The sequence below is a fragment of the Phaenicophaeus curvirostris genome, chromosome 9 (assembly GCF_032191515.1).
Source record: "Phaenicophaeus curvirostris isolate KB17595 chromosome 9, BPBGC_Pcur_1.0, whole genome shotgun sequence".
In the NCBI taxonomy this organism is placed as follows: domain Eukaryota; kingdom Metazoa; phylum Chordata; class Aves; order Cuculiformes; family Cuculidae; genus Phaenicophaeus; species Phaenicophaeus curvirostris.
This window is the reverse complement of record NC_091400.1, coordinates 12,264,180-12,277,500: the sequence shown is the minus strand read 5'-3', so window position 1 is coordinate 12,277,500 and position 13,321 is coordinate 12,264,180. Positions and strand designations below refer to the sequence as shown.

General features: G+C 45.0%; 1 long non-coding RNA gene across 2 annotated transcripts in view; it reads right to left on the bottom strand.

Moving 5' to 3' along the window:
* Positions 1–2,689, bottom strand: part of LOC138724226 (uncharacterized) — an 8,393-nt gene extending 5,704 nt beyond the window's left edge. The window contains exons 1-2 of one of the 2 annotated variants that reach the window (XR_011337993.1): positions 896–2,689; positions 133–326 (exon numbers count right to left, since the gene is read on the bottom strand). This is a non-coding gene — a long non-coding RNA (uncharacterized lncRNA). The remainder of the gene's footprint in view (positions 1–132; positions 327–895) is intronic. The other variant, XR_011337992.1, reaches the window with a different exon arrangement.
* Positions 2,690–13,321: the final 10,632 nt, after the last annotated feature.

Here is a 13,321-nt window from a genome sequence, read left to right as displayed (position 1 = left end):
AAGGTCACAGCTGCAGCTTCTGCGTTTAACCCCATCTGGGTAATGGATTTTGAGAGTAGAAAGGATATTCTTCAGGGCACTGCACCGTGAGATAAAATTCCTGGCATAGGAACCCTTGATTGCGATGCTGACCTTCACAAATAAACCAAACACACCGAGGGGCTGACACTGTGCCTTTCCCTCTGCTCGGTTCTACTCACCCATTCTGTTCACATGTTTACCAGGGCAGTGGCAGCACCCAGCAAATCTTCAGTCCTTAGGTGCAGTCACAATTTCAGAGGAGTGGTCCTAAAACATCCCAAGCATCTTAAATGGAACCGAAGATGCTGCAAGAGAGAGATGCAAAAGCATCTTTCCGTGCCCACCCCCCCACCATTATAGTTCCTCCAGGTTTGCTGAACATAGTCCTAGCATCAAAACAGCACAACCTGAAACCCCAGGGATGGTTAAGTCATGTCCTGATTTGTTCTCTGCTGCCAGAAACGGAGCTCACCTTCCCCTGGCTGGCAGCAGGTTTGGAGGCTTGCTGCCTACAGAGCCTCTCTGGCTCCTGGGCCGTAAGCTTCCCTCTGCTCCCTCTAAGCAGAAGGAGCTGTGCTGGTGGCCTGGGGAGCCCACGGGGTACAGAGACCGCATCACAGTTACAGCCAGCTCAGGGCTGGGCTGGATAGGAGGCTGATGGGAGGATCTCTGCCTCCACTCCAACCTGCCATTCAGATCTGCTCAACAACAGGCCGAAAGCCATTATTCCCCTAACTGTTGCTTATTTTTAAGTAATACAGCTGCTCTGCACAATCCTAACCACCTTTTTGATTGTTCATTAGGGACCTGCAATACTCCTGGTTTATTCCATTTAAACCTGGGTTTAACTAACGGTGGTTATGTGCCCCACCACCTCTTCGTTATTAGACTGAATTGCTTCCTAAGGACCAAATCAAGCAGAGTCTTGCAGTTTCTGCGCAGCGCTGGGCACCTTCTCTTCTCATCCATTTCACTTAGGCAGCCACTTCCACTGGGAATTGATGGCAGGCTTGGGCTGGACGAGTCCTGAGCCCATGGTCAGATTCTGCAATTCAAAATCTTCATTTGCAGCAAACAACGACACACGTGACTCTGCTTAATGTGAGCTAATGTCTGCACGGCCATCAAGGAACGCAGGCATAATAAAGGATCAATAATCGCAATGATCTAAGTAATGGGTTTGAAATATTTAACCAGAGGCAACAATTAAGGTTCTTCTGATGTTGCAAACTTAAAGCCTATAGTCTTGAATCCAAGTCAAGCGTTTACCCTTAATGATGGTACAAGTTGCCTTAAACGACGCCTCCTCCTGCTCAAGCTCAGTGACCTATGGAGCCAGCTCAAAACCAAAAATTATGTGAAACTGAGAACAACTTTTCTCCTTTGCTACCTTTTCATCAGTTTTAAACAACACTAAGCTAAGGATTACATTTATAATTTAACTTATATGACCGCAAGCCATAAAAAGTTTCCCGAAGAAATCGAGTGGACTTGAGTCTGACAAAGCATAAAGACCTTCAGCACCCCTCAGCTGGTGGGGGCTGAAATCCTACTGGACTTTTTGATTCTATATTTCTGCATGCTATTCAAATTTTGGAAGGAAAGAGGAATATTCTCTTGCTGCTAGCCGGAATTCCACTAGAGGTGCAGATCCTTGTCTCTTTGAGAATGACAAAAGAAGTCAGGCAAGGTATTGTACACCATTTTGCATTAAGAGAAACTCAGAGGTGTAAGGCCATCTGTATTTAAATCCAAGGACAGATGAGACATTTAAATTTTAGTAGCACTCAGTTATACGCCTGACATAGAGGAATGGCTGCAATCCTTTTTATCAGGCTGGAGAACAGGCATTAAATGACAAAATATTAGTCAGGCCATAGATCCACGAAACCTGTAAGTCCTGCAGCAGCTTCATTAAATCTGTTTTTTATCAGAGGGGAGAGAAGGGTCTGGTTTAACATTGCCAGCACGTGAGGCGTTGGGCTTTTAGAAGATGGCTGCTAGATCCTTCATCCATCTGTCTATTTTCATATTTATTGTTTTACCAATCACTTTATTCATCCATCTGTTCATCTGTGTAAACCCATTTTTTTAAATTTTAATTTTTATTTATAGACTGACCTTAATAAACTCCCCTCAAGTACCGTGTGTTTGTCACTGTCACTGATGAGAACGTTATTAATGACAGGCAGGCTGCACGGGGAAGACGACTGCCCTTTAAATTCCTTTTCAGCTGGCTGGGCCGCAGCAGCTCCGCTGGGTGGAGGTGGCTGGATCAATAAGGTCAGAGTTCAGGTGCTGGCCCCATCTCCTCTATCATCCCCATCACCCCCAGCTAACGATGCCTGCAGGTGGAGCCGGGGCACCGGGCTGCCTTTATGAATTGCCTTGCTCCCTACCAGAGGCTTTTCCGCCTTGTCGGAAAGGCTGGGGGTAGCTCAGGATATTTGTTTCAAGCCGTATCCAAGGGAAGACATGGGAGTCAATAGGAGAGGAGCAGCTCGCTATGTCGATCTCCCTGGCTCACGGCGCAGCGCCGGCACTGGGGATTCCAGCTCTTCCAGGGATATTTGGAGTTGACATAAATAAGGGATGTGCCTGTCATTAAACGCTTTCCACATCACCTGAAGGAATGAGACGTGAGTTAGTTTTCAGCACATTGTGACTAGCACTGTACTTCCAATCCAGCTACTTAACCTGCCCTGATTCTGCAGGATCCGGGGCTGACGGGCAACCTCCCCATTCCATGTGCTCTGAACCTGCTGCTGCAGCCAGGGCTTTGGCACCCGCACCAGCTCTGCGCACCAAGAGAGGCAGGGCTTTTCACAGGTGCGCAACTCCTAACACAGCCCACAACATGCCATTTATTGCTGCTAATCATGTCCTTTAATTGCCAACATCAACATGGATATCGGTTACTGAAAATAGAAGGTGGTGAGTAACCCCAAGTACCTCAAACTCACACACCTATGGATTAAGAAGGTTTCAAGCTGATGACAGATAACAGTCATGAGATGGCTGTCAACGCACTAGGGTTCTCCTAGTTGACATAAGGTACAACTTTGCTGCTAAACCACATTTTTATTCCACTGACTTAAGGCTGATTTGACGAACACCCTTCAGGACTGCTCAGCCCTCCCAGTTTCTAATGTTTGGACTCAATGATCCAGTGGGTCTCTTCCAACCTGGTGATTCTATGATTCTATGATTCTCTCTGCTTGGCCTCGGCCCCGTTTGCACAGAGCTTTGCTGTGAGAGATGCAGCTGTGAGTCTGGGGATGCTCCCCTCACAGCTTCATCCGCCTCCAGGCTCATTAGAAGCCTCGGGTTCTGGTGTGGCATTTTATTTTGACATCAGGGGCGTAAATCATGTCATAAACATATTTAAACTAATGTTGTTGAAAATCCGTAATCCTGACAGTGGAATGAGCAACAAAAAGTGCATATAATGTGGATGACATGTAATTTCAACTTCATCCAGTCCCTTTGCTTTTGAGGCATTGTTACCTGCAGGATAAGGCGATAAAATAAGGATGTACAAGAATGTGTCAAATGTAGGGCTACCCTAAATTACACTCTGAGGCACAGATTAATACATTTAATACATTCCAGTCATGAGTGAAGTACTTATAGCAGAACAACTGCTCCTCCAGTGATATCATTCACTGGAATGAACTACAGCTAACAGTGACAAGCTGGAAAAATGCCCCCACTTTTCAAACTGTACAAATGGCATTTGGACACAGTAACTCAAAACTGGACACTTCATTTCAAGTTTAAAGCTAGTGGTCCAGTCAAAAGCTATTACTCCATCTTCTTTATTTGTAGTCCATGCTTTTGTGCTCTTTAAGAATCAAATAAATACTGGTGTAATGGTTAGCAACTGCCAGTTCAACGAAAAATACTGCTAAATTCCCCAATAAGTCTTTTTTCTACACACACAAATTTATGACACAAGAACTGAACCCATTCCTGTTACAATGTCTGGAGAGTTTTTTAATGTAGAGGAAGACTCACTTTAGTGATAAGAGTTTAAACCTCAACTACTTTTTCCTTCTCCCTGGATCATACATCTAGATAGGGAAGAGGGTGAAACAAATGCCTGGCGTGTGTAAAGCGGGGTGCACCGAACTGGCCCATTCTCAGCTCCATTGGTCCAACAGAGGCAAGTGATCTCCATAGCCCCGCGGCCTCTTGCACCTCCTTCCCGTTTGCATCAGAACCGAGTTTATTTAAAAGCAAAGAGATGATTTGCACCGAGTTAATTTAAAAGCAAATGCAAGATCTGCCCCCTCCTCTATCTTAAGAACTGGACGGAGAAGGGACAGAGGCTGAGGTAGATACAAGCTCGCTGGATGCCTCCTCCTTGTCACTTTGGAACAATCCTTTTTGGCCCACTGTTTGCAAGTCCCTCTCCTTCAAAGGGGCACTCTGAGCCTCCTACCCTGCCCCATCATCGGCTGTGCAATCGTTCGACCCTGTTTGTGAACACCACACGTGTACCCGTGCGAAGGGAGGGAGCAGCACTGACCCGTGACCCAGGAGGACTTGGTACAGAAACCAGAGGTTGCTCAAGGGGCAGGGCTGATTGCTTTCCAGCCACTGAAGCCCCACGTGCAGGCTGTGGGACTGGGCGTTTCAAGTTCCTCCTTTGATCTGCCTCTACAAAATAACTGGTGCTAACAGGTACGAGGCTCAACTGCCTCCGTAGCAATCAGCGTGGGCATTGTACCCCAAGGGAAACTGTCCCTGTCCCTACCCACCCGCCACACCAGGGGCTCTGAAGGCATCTGTGAATTAATACTTATTTCAGACAACATCTACACAAAACCAATGCATTATTAGGTACCACATCACCACTGGAGGAACGCTTACAGGTCTGGGGGTTACCCCAGTAATTGCGCTAAGGTTCTGAAATCAGCTGATGAGAGATCAGCAGGGAAAGTGTGACGGAGGGATAAATATCCATGCTGTCCCAGTGCCACAGTTTCTCTCCAGCCTTTTCACAGTGTGCAGCATTAAATACAACAGCGAAACAAAAACCTCACAGCCAGTGCAGGGAACAACAGTTCCATTTCTAAGAGGAGAACTCATAGCCTAACGCTTCTTCAGGAAAGCACACAAACATGTCTCCACAGGCTCATAAGGTTGCTTTTGACTTGTTTCAAGGAAGACAAGGAACTAAGCCACAAGTAATTATGGATTTTCTAACTGTATTTGGTTTGCTCTCCGACTTCCCCGGGCACCAATTATAATCTGCACCTTTTTGTCACTGATATTTGCAGCCAGGAGGCTTACAAAATCTCAGGTTCCCTTCCCACCTGCAGACGCTGCGGCACTTCCACTAGCAGACCCATGGGATCTGGGACACTCCAGAAACAATGTTTGGAAACCCAAACAATTTTCATTTCCACAGACAGAACTTACATTTTCTTTTATCCACTATCTTGAAGGTCAGGATGTGGAGATGAACTAGGATTTTACGATGTTCTTAACAAATTTCATTTGGTGTCATAATGACATCTTGGTTAATTCTATCCACGCAGAAAATCATGAGTTGGGTTTTTCTTATCAGAAGGGTACGTTTTAAAGGTTTTGTGTTAACTGCAAGTAATGTGAGTTGGGAGGAGCTGTGAGAGTCTGTGGACAAAGTCTCTTTAGTAACTGAGATGGGATAAACGACAGGTATAACAGGGTCGGGACTGTTCCCCTGACCTCTGCAGTGACTTTGGGAGGATACAAAGACCCTGGAAGCCATTGTGTAGGAAACAGCAGGCTGCTAACACACAGACCTCTGCCACCTCACCTCTTCCTGTGCAGGCAGCAAGCACCAAGTGTCTGTGACCATCTTTCCTTCTCAGAGGGAAGCTCCTTACGATTAGCTGCATGTTGAGTGAGACATTGGAGCTCGGCAGTGCCAGCCCTGCCGCCTCCATGGTATTGGCCCCATGTGGTGTAACTCGCTTTTGAGATGACAGGCTGGAGGACTGCGACTCTTGGAAGGTTACTGAAAGAATGCCAGATTATTTACACCTTTGCCCTTGCCAAACTGACACCAGTTTGACATTTAGCAGATATTCTAAAGAAGTAAGATTTAAATTTCCTTCCTAGGCATACAGACTCGTCAGTGTTCTCCTGAGTTCGAAGCCACAACAAGAAGTATGTAAGCACCCATGCAGGTCTGCAGGAGGCAGCGTCTACCTGCCCATGTGAGCTTGCTGCAATGCAGCTCCACCAGCGCTGAATTCCCTGGCACTGGCAGAGCCTGCCCTTCCAGAAAGCACTCACAGCTTGTATTGGGAAGGTTCCACATGGCCTTCATCCCCTAGCGATGTGAGAACAGGACCTTGCAGGGTGAGTCCCAAAGGAAGAGGAAAGGCAGTAGATCCTCAGAAAAATCCTCACAACTAGTATTCCTTTGAAAAAATCTCTCTTTTTCTTTCTCTTCCTGCCATTTCCTCTTGCAAAACAGCTTCACAGTGAGTATTCTATTATTGGCCATTGCACATCATTAATTTTAGAATCATTTCTCTCCTGCTGTATTTTATGGTCCTGCATCACACTGCATAATAATGTCACCCCAGCAAAAGGAGCATCACCTGCTTCAGTCAGAACATGACAGACCAGAATCAGTCTGAGACCTGAACGAGACATCAGAAAGCAGCACAGGGCTGGGAACTGACATGTAGACATGCAACCATGAAAATACATCATGGGTGAAGAGACACTGCTTTACATGAAGGCATTGGGAGTGCAGGTGATAATTGTGAAGCCTGGGAGATTTCTCAGCAGTGTCTTGCTTAGAATGCAAATTTCAATAGTATCATAGAATGGTTTGGGTTGGAAGAGACCTCAAAGCCCATCCAGTCCCACTCCCTGCCATGGGCAGGGGCACCTCCCACTGTTCAGGTTGCTCCAAGCCCCATCCAGCCTGGCCTTGAACACCTCCAGGGACGGGAATAATCACCCAAGCTGGTTAAGATATTGTTCACTGTATTTTAAAACTGACTCAACACCTTCTCTCTTTGACAGGTGTACGATGGAGAACACGTGGTTTTACCTGTTTCAGCACCACTGAGCCCACAGACTGTGCTGTGCATTGACTGCAGTGAAGGCTTTGCCCACTGGAAGCTGTCACTGATGGCAGTGCCTGTGGCCTAGCTGGGCAGAGATCATCGTGGCAGAGAGGATGCTGTTCAAAATACCTTTCCCCAGAAATGCAAAGCCCAGACTGACTGAACCACAGACCTGCAGGGTGTTTTATACACAAAGGGGCTCTGGATCCAGCCTGGCAGAGAGCAGTGCCAAGCAGGCTCCACATTCCCTATTGCTGCAGGACCAGTTCTGATGTGACTAATCTGACTTTACTGGCACGGACAAAGCTTTTGCACTTGAGCAAGTGAGAGGACGAAGGGCTAGGGACAATTTCTTACCAGTACACTGCTGCTGCTGCTGCTCACCAATTGTTTTCAAAAACAACATAGACACAGATTTACCTTAGTCCACATTCAGTCCTAATCCAGCTGGTAAATACTTGGAAACAGAACTCACTTCTTTTTTGCTTTTATTCAGACAACTGGGGTTTATTTGCACCTTGTACAATGGGCCACAGCTCAGGATCCTAGATCAATAGAGGTAAGAATGACAAAGGACACCACATTCAAAATCGTTGTGACTAAGTCCTTGTACTAGCAATACAAAAAACCAATCCAATCCATACTCACAGGATTTGATCAGTGACCAAGGACTAATGCAAAACATCACCAGTGTCTGCCTGCTTTTCCAGGGAATAGGAGCAAAATGCATTTCCAATTCTGATTTTGACTCATTAAATGTTGTTGACAAAACCATTTATTGTAAGAATGAAACCAAACCCTTTCCAGAAGAAGGTGGGGACAAGGGAAGCAGGTCTTAAACAGCCATTCCTGGAAAAGCCAACACGATGTCAGCAGCCCTGGCACCTCTGTTGCAGCGCCTGTGCAGAGCATGGAGCCCAGAGTACTGACAAAATAATTGGATTATAGATGCACAATTCAGACTTGCAGTTACCGGGTGCTTTCTTGCTCCTGGTTTCTACAAAAAAGTCAGGTTTTTGTCCCTTAAGTCCTTGTACTGCTTATTTACATATGAAAAGGGAAGTTTATAAAAGAGCTTTCCTATTTCACTCTAATAGTTAATAATTTAAATCTGCGGCCATTATCACCCTATAGATTGACACAAACGGCATATGGATCATTCTGGGGATGAGAGTTGGTTTCTTTTAAGAGAGAATTGTTTTAGTTTTTGCAGGAAATTAATCAGGGGAATAGGCTTTGTGGAGCATGGAGCAAATCTAATCTGTTCTTTGTTCCAATTTGCCTTGCTCCAATTCCTAGCAATCGTAGACAACATGCTCTTTTGTTCAGGAGCCACTTGTTACATGCGTAATTAGAGACTGCAGGAGCTGTGTTTAAAGAAAAACTGTTTTCCAATGTAATGTGTGATCTTGATAATAGTATTTTCATCAAAGGTAGCAATTACATTCATTAAGCTGGGACTGGCAAGGCAGCAAGGAAATTAAGTGGAAGGTGAATAAAAAGCTCCCCATTCCTTTTTCAGAGCCCGGTCCCTTTATAAGGTGAAATGCACCATGTTGAGCTGCAAACTGGAAAATACACACTGGATACAGAAAAAAGAAAGAACGGAGAAAAATAAAATCCTCCTTAACCTTTGAATAATGATACCAAAGATATCCTAGGGACACCCACTATAGATGCACTTTTCAAATTAAAGGGCTTTATTCTACATTAATTTCTTATGCAAGTTTTAAACGAGCTCAACATATGATTCAGGTCTTTAAAGGCTCCGGGGCTCTCTAGGATTAATTCCCTGTTCTTTTCACACATAAATTAATTGTTTTGTGTTCTCAAAAACAGCAAACAGCCCATAAATCAACACGTTTAGGAGAGAAATAAGGCTGGTACCTTTTGCAAATCACTGAAGTTCATTACTTCCACTTCATTATTGTAAGATGTAACTTTTAAGGGAGAAGCTGGAAAAGCAGGACATCTGTTGTTAACTCAAAGTGGATTTCTTGAACGCAGAACTCATTTTAGAAATGTGATTCCTTGAAAGACAGAAGGTGTGGAGCCATGCAAAGCCTTTCTTCCAGCACTCCAGTTATATTTTCCCCAGTTAATAATTCAATTACCCATCACTAATGTATTTGCAAACATTCCCATGTAAAATTAGATACAGTTCCCCCTGCCCTTTATTTTTTGCCTTAAGCCTTGCAAGAGTGAGATTTGCAGATGGAGAAATGGGAAAACCTGCAGATGTGAGCCTTGGGAGGGCTATGCCCTGCCCGCAGGCTCCCCAGGCACACACAGGAATCTCATTTTTGACTACCAAGTGAAATCCTCCTTTTTTTCCAGGCAGCGTACAGCAAGCTGAGAAGCAGGGGAAGCGGATCCGTCCCCTTGTGCCCTCATGCTCTGCGGGCAGCCAGGGCAGCACACACTGCAGAGACATCGCTGCTTCATGCATCAGTCAAAGCAGGGGACACTCGCAGCAAGTGGGGCAAGTTTAATTTACAGGCGCTTGCAGCAGGATAGGGATTGAGAAGCAAGGGATGGCGGGTACCATGCTCCCTCCTCATCAGGGATGAGCACTCCTATATTGAGGCATTAGGGAAAAATGAAGTCAGAATCTGGTCATCTCTAACCAAAAATAGCTATTTCTCCCTCTGCCCTTCCCAGAAATAGAATATGTACCCACAGTATCTTGGCCAAATTGGAATTTGCATAGTTCTGCAAAGCATTTCCTTCAGTTAGGAATGATTTAATTATTCTTCACTTCTCGCAGTCATTCCTGGGTAATGAGGTTAGCACAGAGCAGATATGTTTCAGTCAAGAAATAGATGTAATTCAGTGCCAGAAGTCTTTTACAGTCTAAACCAAAAGATTTTGGGGCAGTTCTATAGGGAAGCAGCAGTGCAGAGAAGGGTGACTATGAAATCACAGCGGTCTGGGACATCCGACCATCACTCTAACCCAGTGCAGTGTCCGCACTCTGGAGAATCAGAGGACAATCACAACTCTCGTGCGGCCCAGGTCCTCACACAAGGGTAACAAGGCACATTTTAAATAGTTATTAAATAACAAGGAGGTCTCTTACCTCCAGAGAAGTGTTTACCTCTGCAAATGGAGTCACTGCAGTCAAAGAACAGTAGACCTAAAATATTTCCAGTGCAAAATGGAAGCCTTGCTACTGCACCTTTCCGGGCCATGGAAACTGGGGATCCTGTACAACAGCCACATCTAGTTTATGATAAAGAGCTTGCTGAATCTAGCTTTTATTTTTCAAGCAGCAATCAAATTAGCCTGCCATGTCCATCAAATGTAGACTTTGCCAGAATAAAACTGAGCAAGTGATTTCCTCTTTAAAGCCTGGCTGCATAGGCATGGAGAAGGCCAGAATAACTTGGCGTTGAAGAAGGGAGCACCACTGCTTGTGTTTGGTTAAAATCCTACAGTGGAACAGGAGTTTTCCTCTGAGCATGGGGAAAACAAGACTAGGTACGTAAATACAGCCTTCATATCATCTAACCATCCTGTGGCACATCATAGGGAGTCATAAAACATTTTCAAAGTTCAAAAAGTACCTGAGTTGAGAAAAAATGCTTTGCCTCAATTCTCGGGGGAACAATTGGAGCAAATGCTATGTTTGGTGTGTAAACATCTTCATCTCTGGAACAGAATGTCTAACATTTTCCTTCCTGAAACAAACAGCACCACATTCTGCACTGAAACACATTTGCTCCGTACCAACTGTACCTTCTACAGCTGCATTAATGAAACCAGTCCCACAAAGCTTTCCAGTCTGTAACTCAATTTCCAGAAGCTTAACTTTAATGTCTGAGTTATTCCTCAATTTGTTTTAGGTCAGTTTAGCGGGGCTGACACAAAGCTGTTCTGTAAGAGATATAATGCAAAGAAGGATAAACCACTGTGCCTACAGCTCAGTGCCACCTCAAAGCTGGCTGCTTTGCTTCAGCTGGTCCTTCAGCTGGTGCTGGGGGACTCCATAAACAAAGTTAGATCAGTGAATATTTTACAGCATAAAGAACATTTGCAGCTTCTGGCACTTGCAATGTTTCCTACTCTCTGCTTTTTCTACCCCTACAGATAAAAAAAATACCTAGAGAAGCCAGTGTCTCTCTAAAATGTAATTATCCTGTCTTTAGGTACCATCTAAACCAAGGCAGAAAATTGCAGTGACACAACATTAAATTAAAACTGGGTGACTGCTCTGGTGATATTGAAAAATTTGCATTTAATTTGCATATTCAGGACGCAAATCAGTGAATAACCAATTTTGCAGTGTGCCCTAGAAAATCATTCAGGCCAAAACCATCCAAGAAACTCACAGCAAACTTGACTGGATAGAAATGATGATCAGAAAACTGATAGTTGTGTCATCATTTAAAAGCCTTGGCTGACTGGCCAGGAGAGAAGGCAGGAAACCACCCATCAGCCAGGAGAACAACAAGTCTGCATGTGTCAGAGCTGCTTGTCTCCTAGAAAGTGCAGATCCACTCAGGGTCCTTCTGCAGGTTGCAAGATGGAGCTTCTTAAAACTGGAACAATCCAACTTTGGGGACCCAATGAGGCAGGGGACACAAAATCAACAGGACCCCCTTACATTGCAGCTCCGCTCTTCCCTTTGCTTTATCTGCACTAGATAAGACAATCGTCTTATACCTGGCAAACATTAAGGTATTTCTTGCTCTGCCAACCCACATTTGGCCCCAAACCAACCAAGCAGTACTGCTCTGTTCTTCTCACTGACAGGCGCTTTCCCAACATGGCCCTCCAGCCACCGGTAGGTGAAGCAAAGCTCATTTTAAGTTCTCCTGTTGGCAGCAGACTTCTCAGTTAAACACGCCCACAGCAGTCCAGTCCTGCTGGGGATTCACAACAGATGTTTTTAAAGCTGTCCCAAGCTGAGGCAATGATTTCTGCAGCACGTCACACAGGGTGTAGGACCTCCAGGTATGACTGGATAGAGCAGGATTTACTCTTTAGTCCATATGTGCTCATTTCCTGGATAGACAGCCTACAAATAACACAAGCTCGCCATGCAGACATTGGGAATGTCTTTCTGTATTGTTGTTTTCCCTTGTGCTATTTGAATGTTTTTTTGGTAAGTGAGTGGTTACAGCATGCAACAGCTTTCCTTCCTTCCGAGATCCCTGCAAAACGGTTGATGAACATCTTCAGAAGTCCTCACCATGTATATTAAATAAAACCAGTTCTGAAAGTGCTTGTTACTTGGCTACTGAGACACAGCTTTCTGTCACGTGGGGAATACTTATTCTTTAGGATCTTTTCTGCAGTCCTCAGGCACCTCTCCTGTTCTCCATGAGCTTTCAAAGATGATGGAGATTGGCCAAGCAATAACATCTGCCAGCTCCCCTAGCTGGGGTGCAACCCATCAGGGACCATGGATTTGCTAGTGTCCAGTGTGCCCAGATGGTCTCTAAACTGATCCTCCTCAACCAAGGGAAAGTCTTTCTTTCTCCACTCTCTTTCCTCCAGGGCTCAGGACTCCTGAGGGCCAGCCTTATCAGTAAAGACTGAAGCAAAGGTGGCACTCGGCAACTCTGCCTTCTCTGTCTCCTCTGTCACGAGGGCACCTACCTCATTCAGCAGCAAATAAACATTTTCCTGTCTTCCTTTTGCTGCTGATGCACTTGAAGAAGTCCTTCTTGTTGCCCTTGATTTAATTCTTGTGGGCCAGATTTAATTCTAAGTGGGCCCTTAGCCTTTCTCATGGCATCCCTGCATGCTCTGACACCATTGCCATATTGCTCCCAGGTGTCCAGTCTTTTTTTCCACATTCCGTAAACTTCCTTCTTCCAGCTGAGTTTCTCCAGAAGCTCCTTACTCATCCATGCTCATCCCCTGCCTCCTTTGCTCCATTTCCCACTTCTAGGGATATTTATGAAGTATTTGTAGTAACCACTTCCATGTAATTCACTTTGGAGAGCATCAATCACCTTGGCACATTGAATAGGTTCTGGGGTTAAGGAAAAAACGCTCCTTCAGCTTTCGTGTCTCCAATACGCAAGCTCAGGAATGTCAGACAGCTGCGTTCAAAGGAGTCTGTGTGTCAAATCAAGCTTAGCTTGGTAGGAAGAAGTTGAAATCTGTCTCTCACCACAAGATTTCCAAATGGAAAGGCAATAACATGTTCATTACAAAATTCTTTACACAGCAAAAGGCTCCCCATGAACAATTACTGTGCGTTACACACAAGC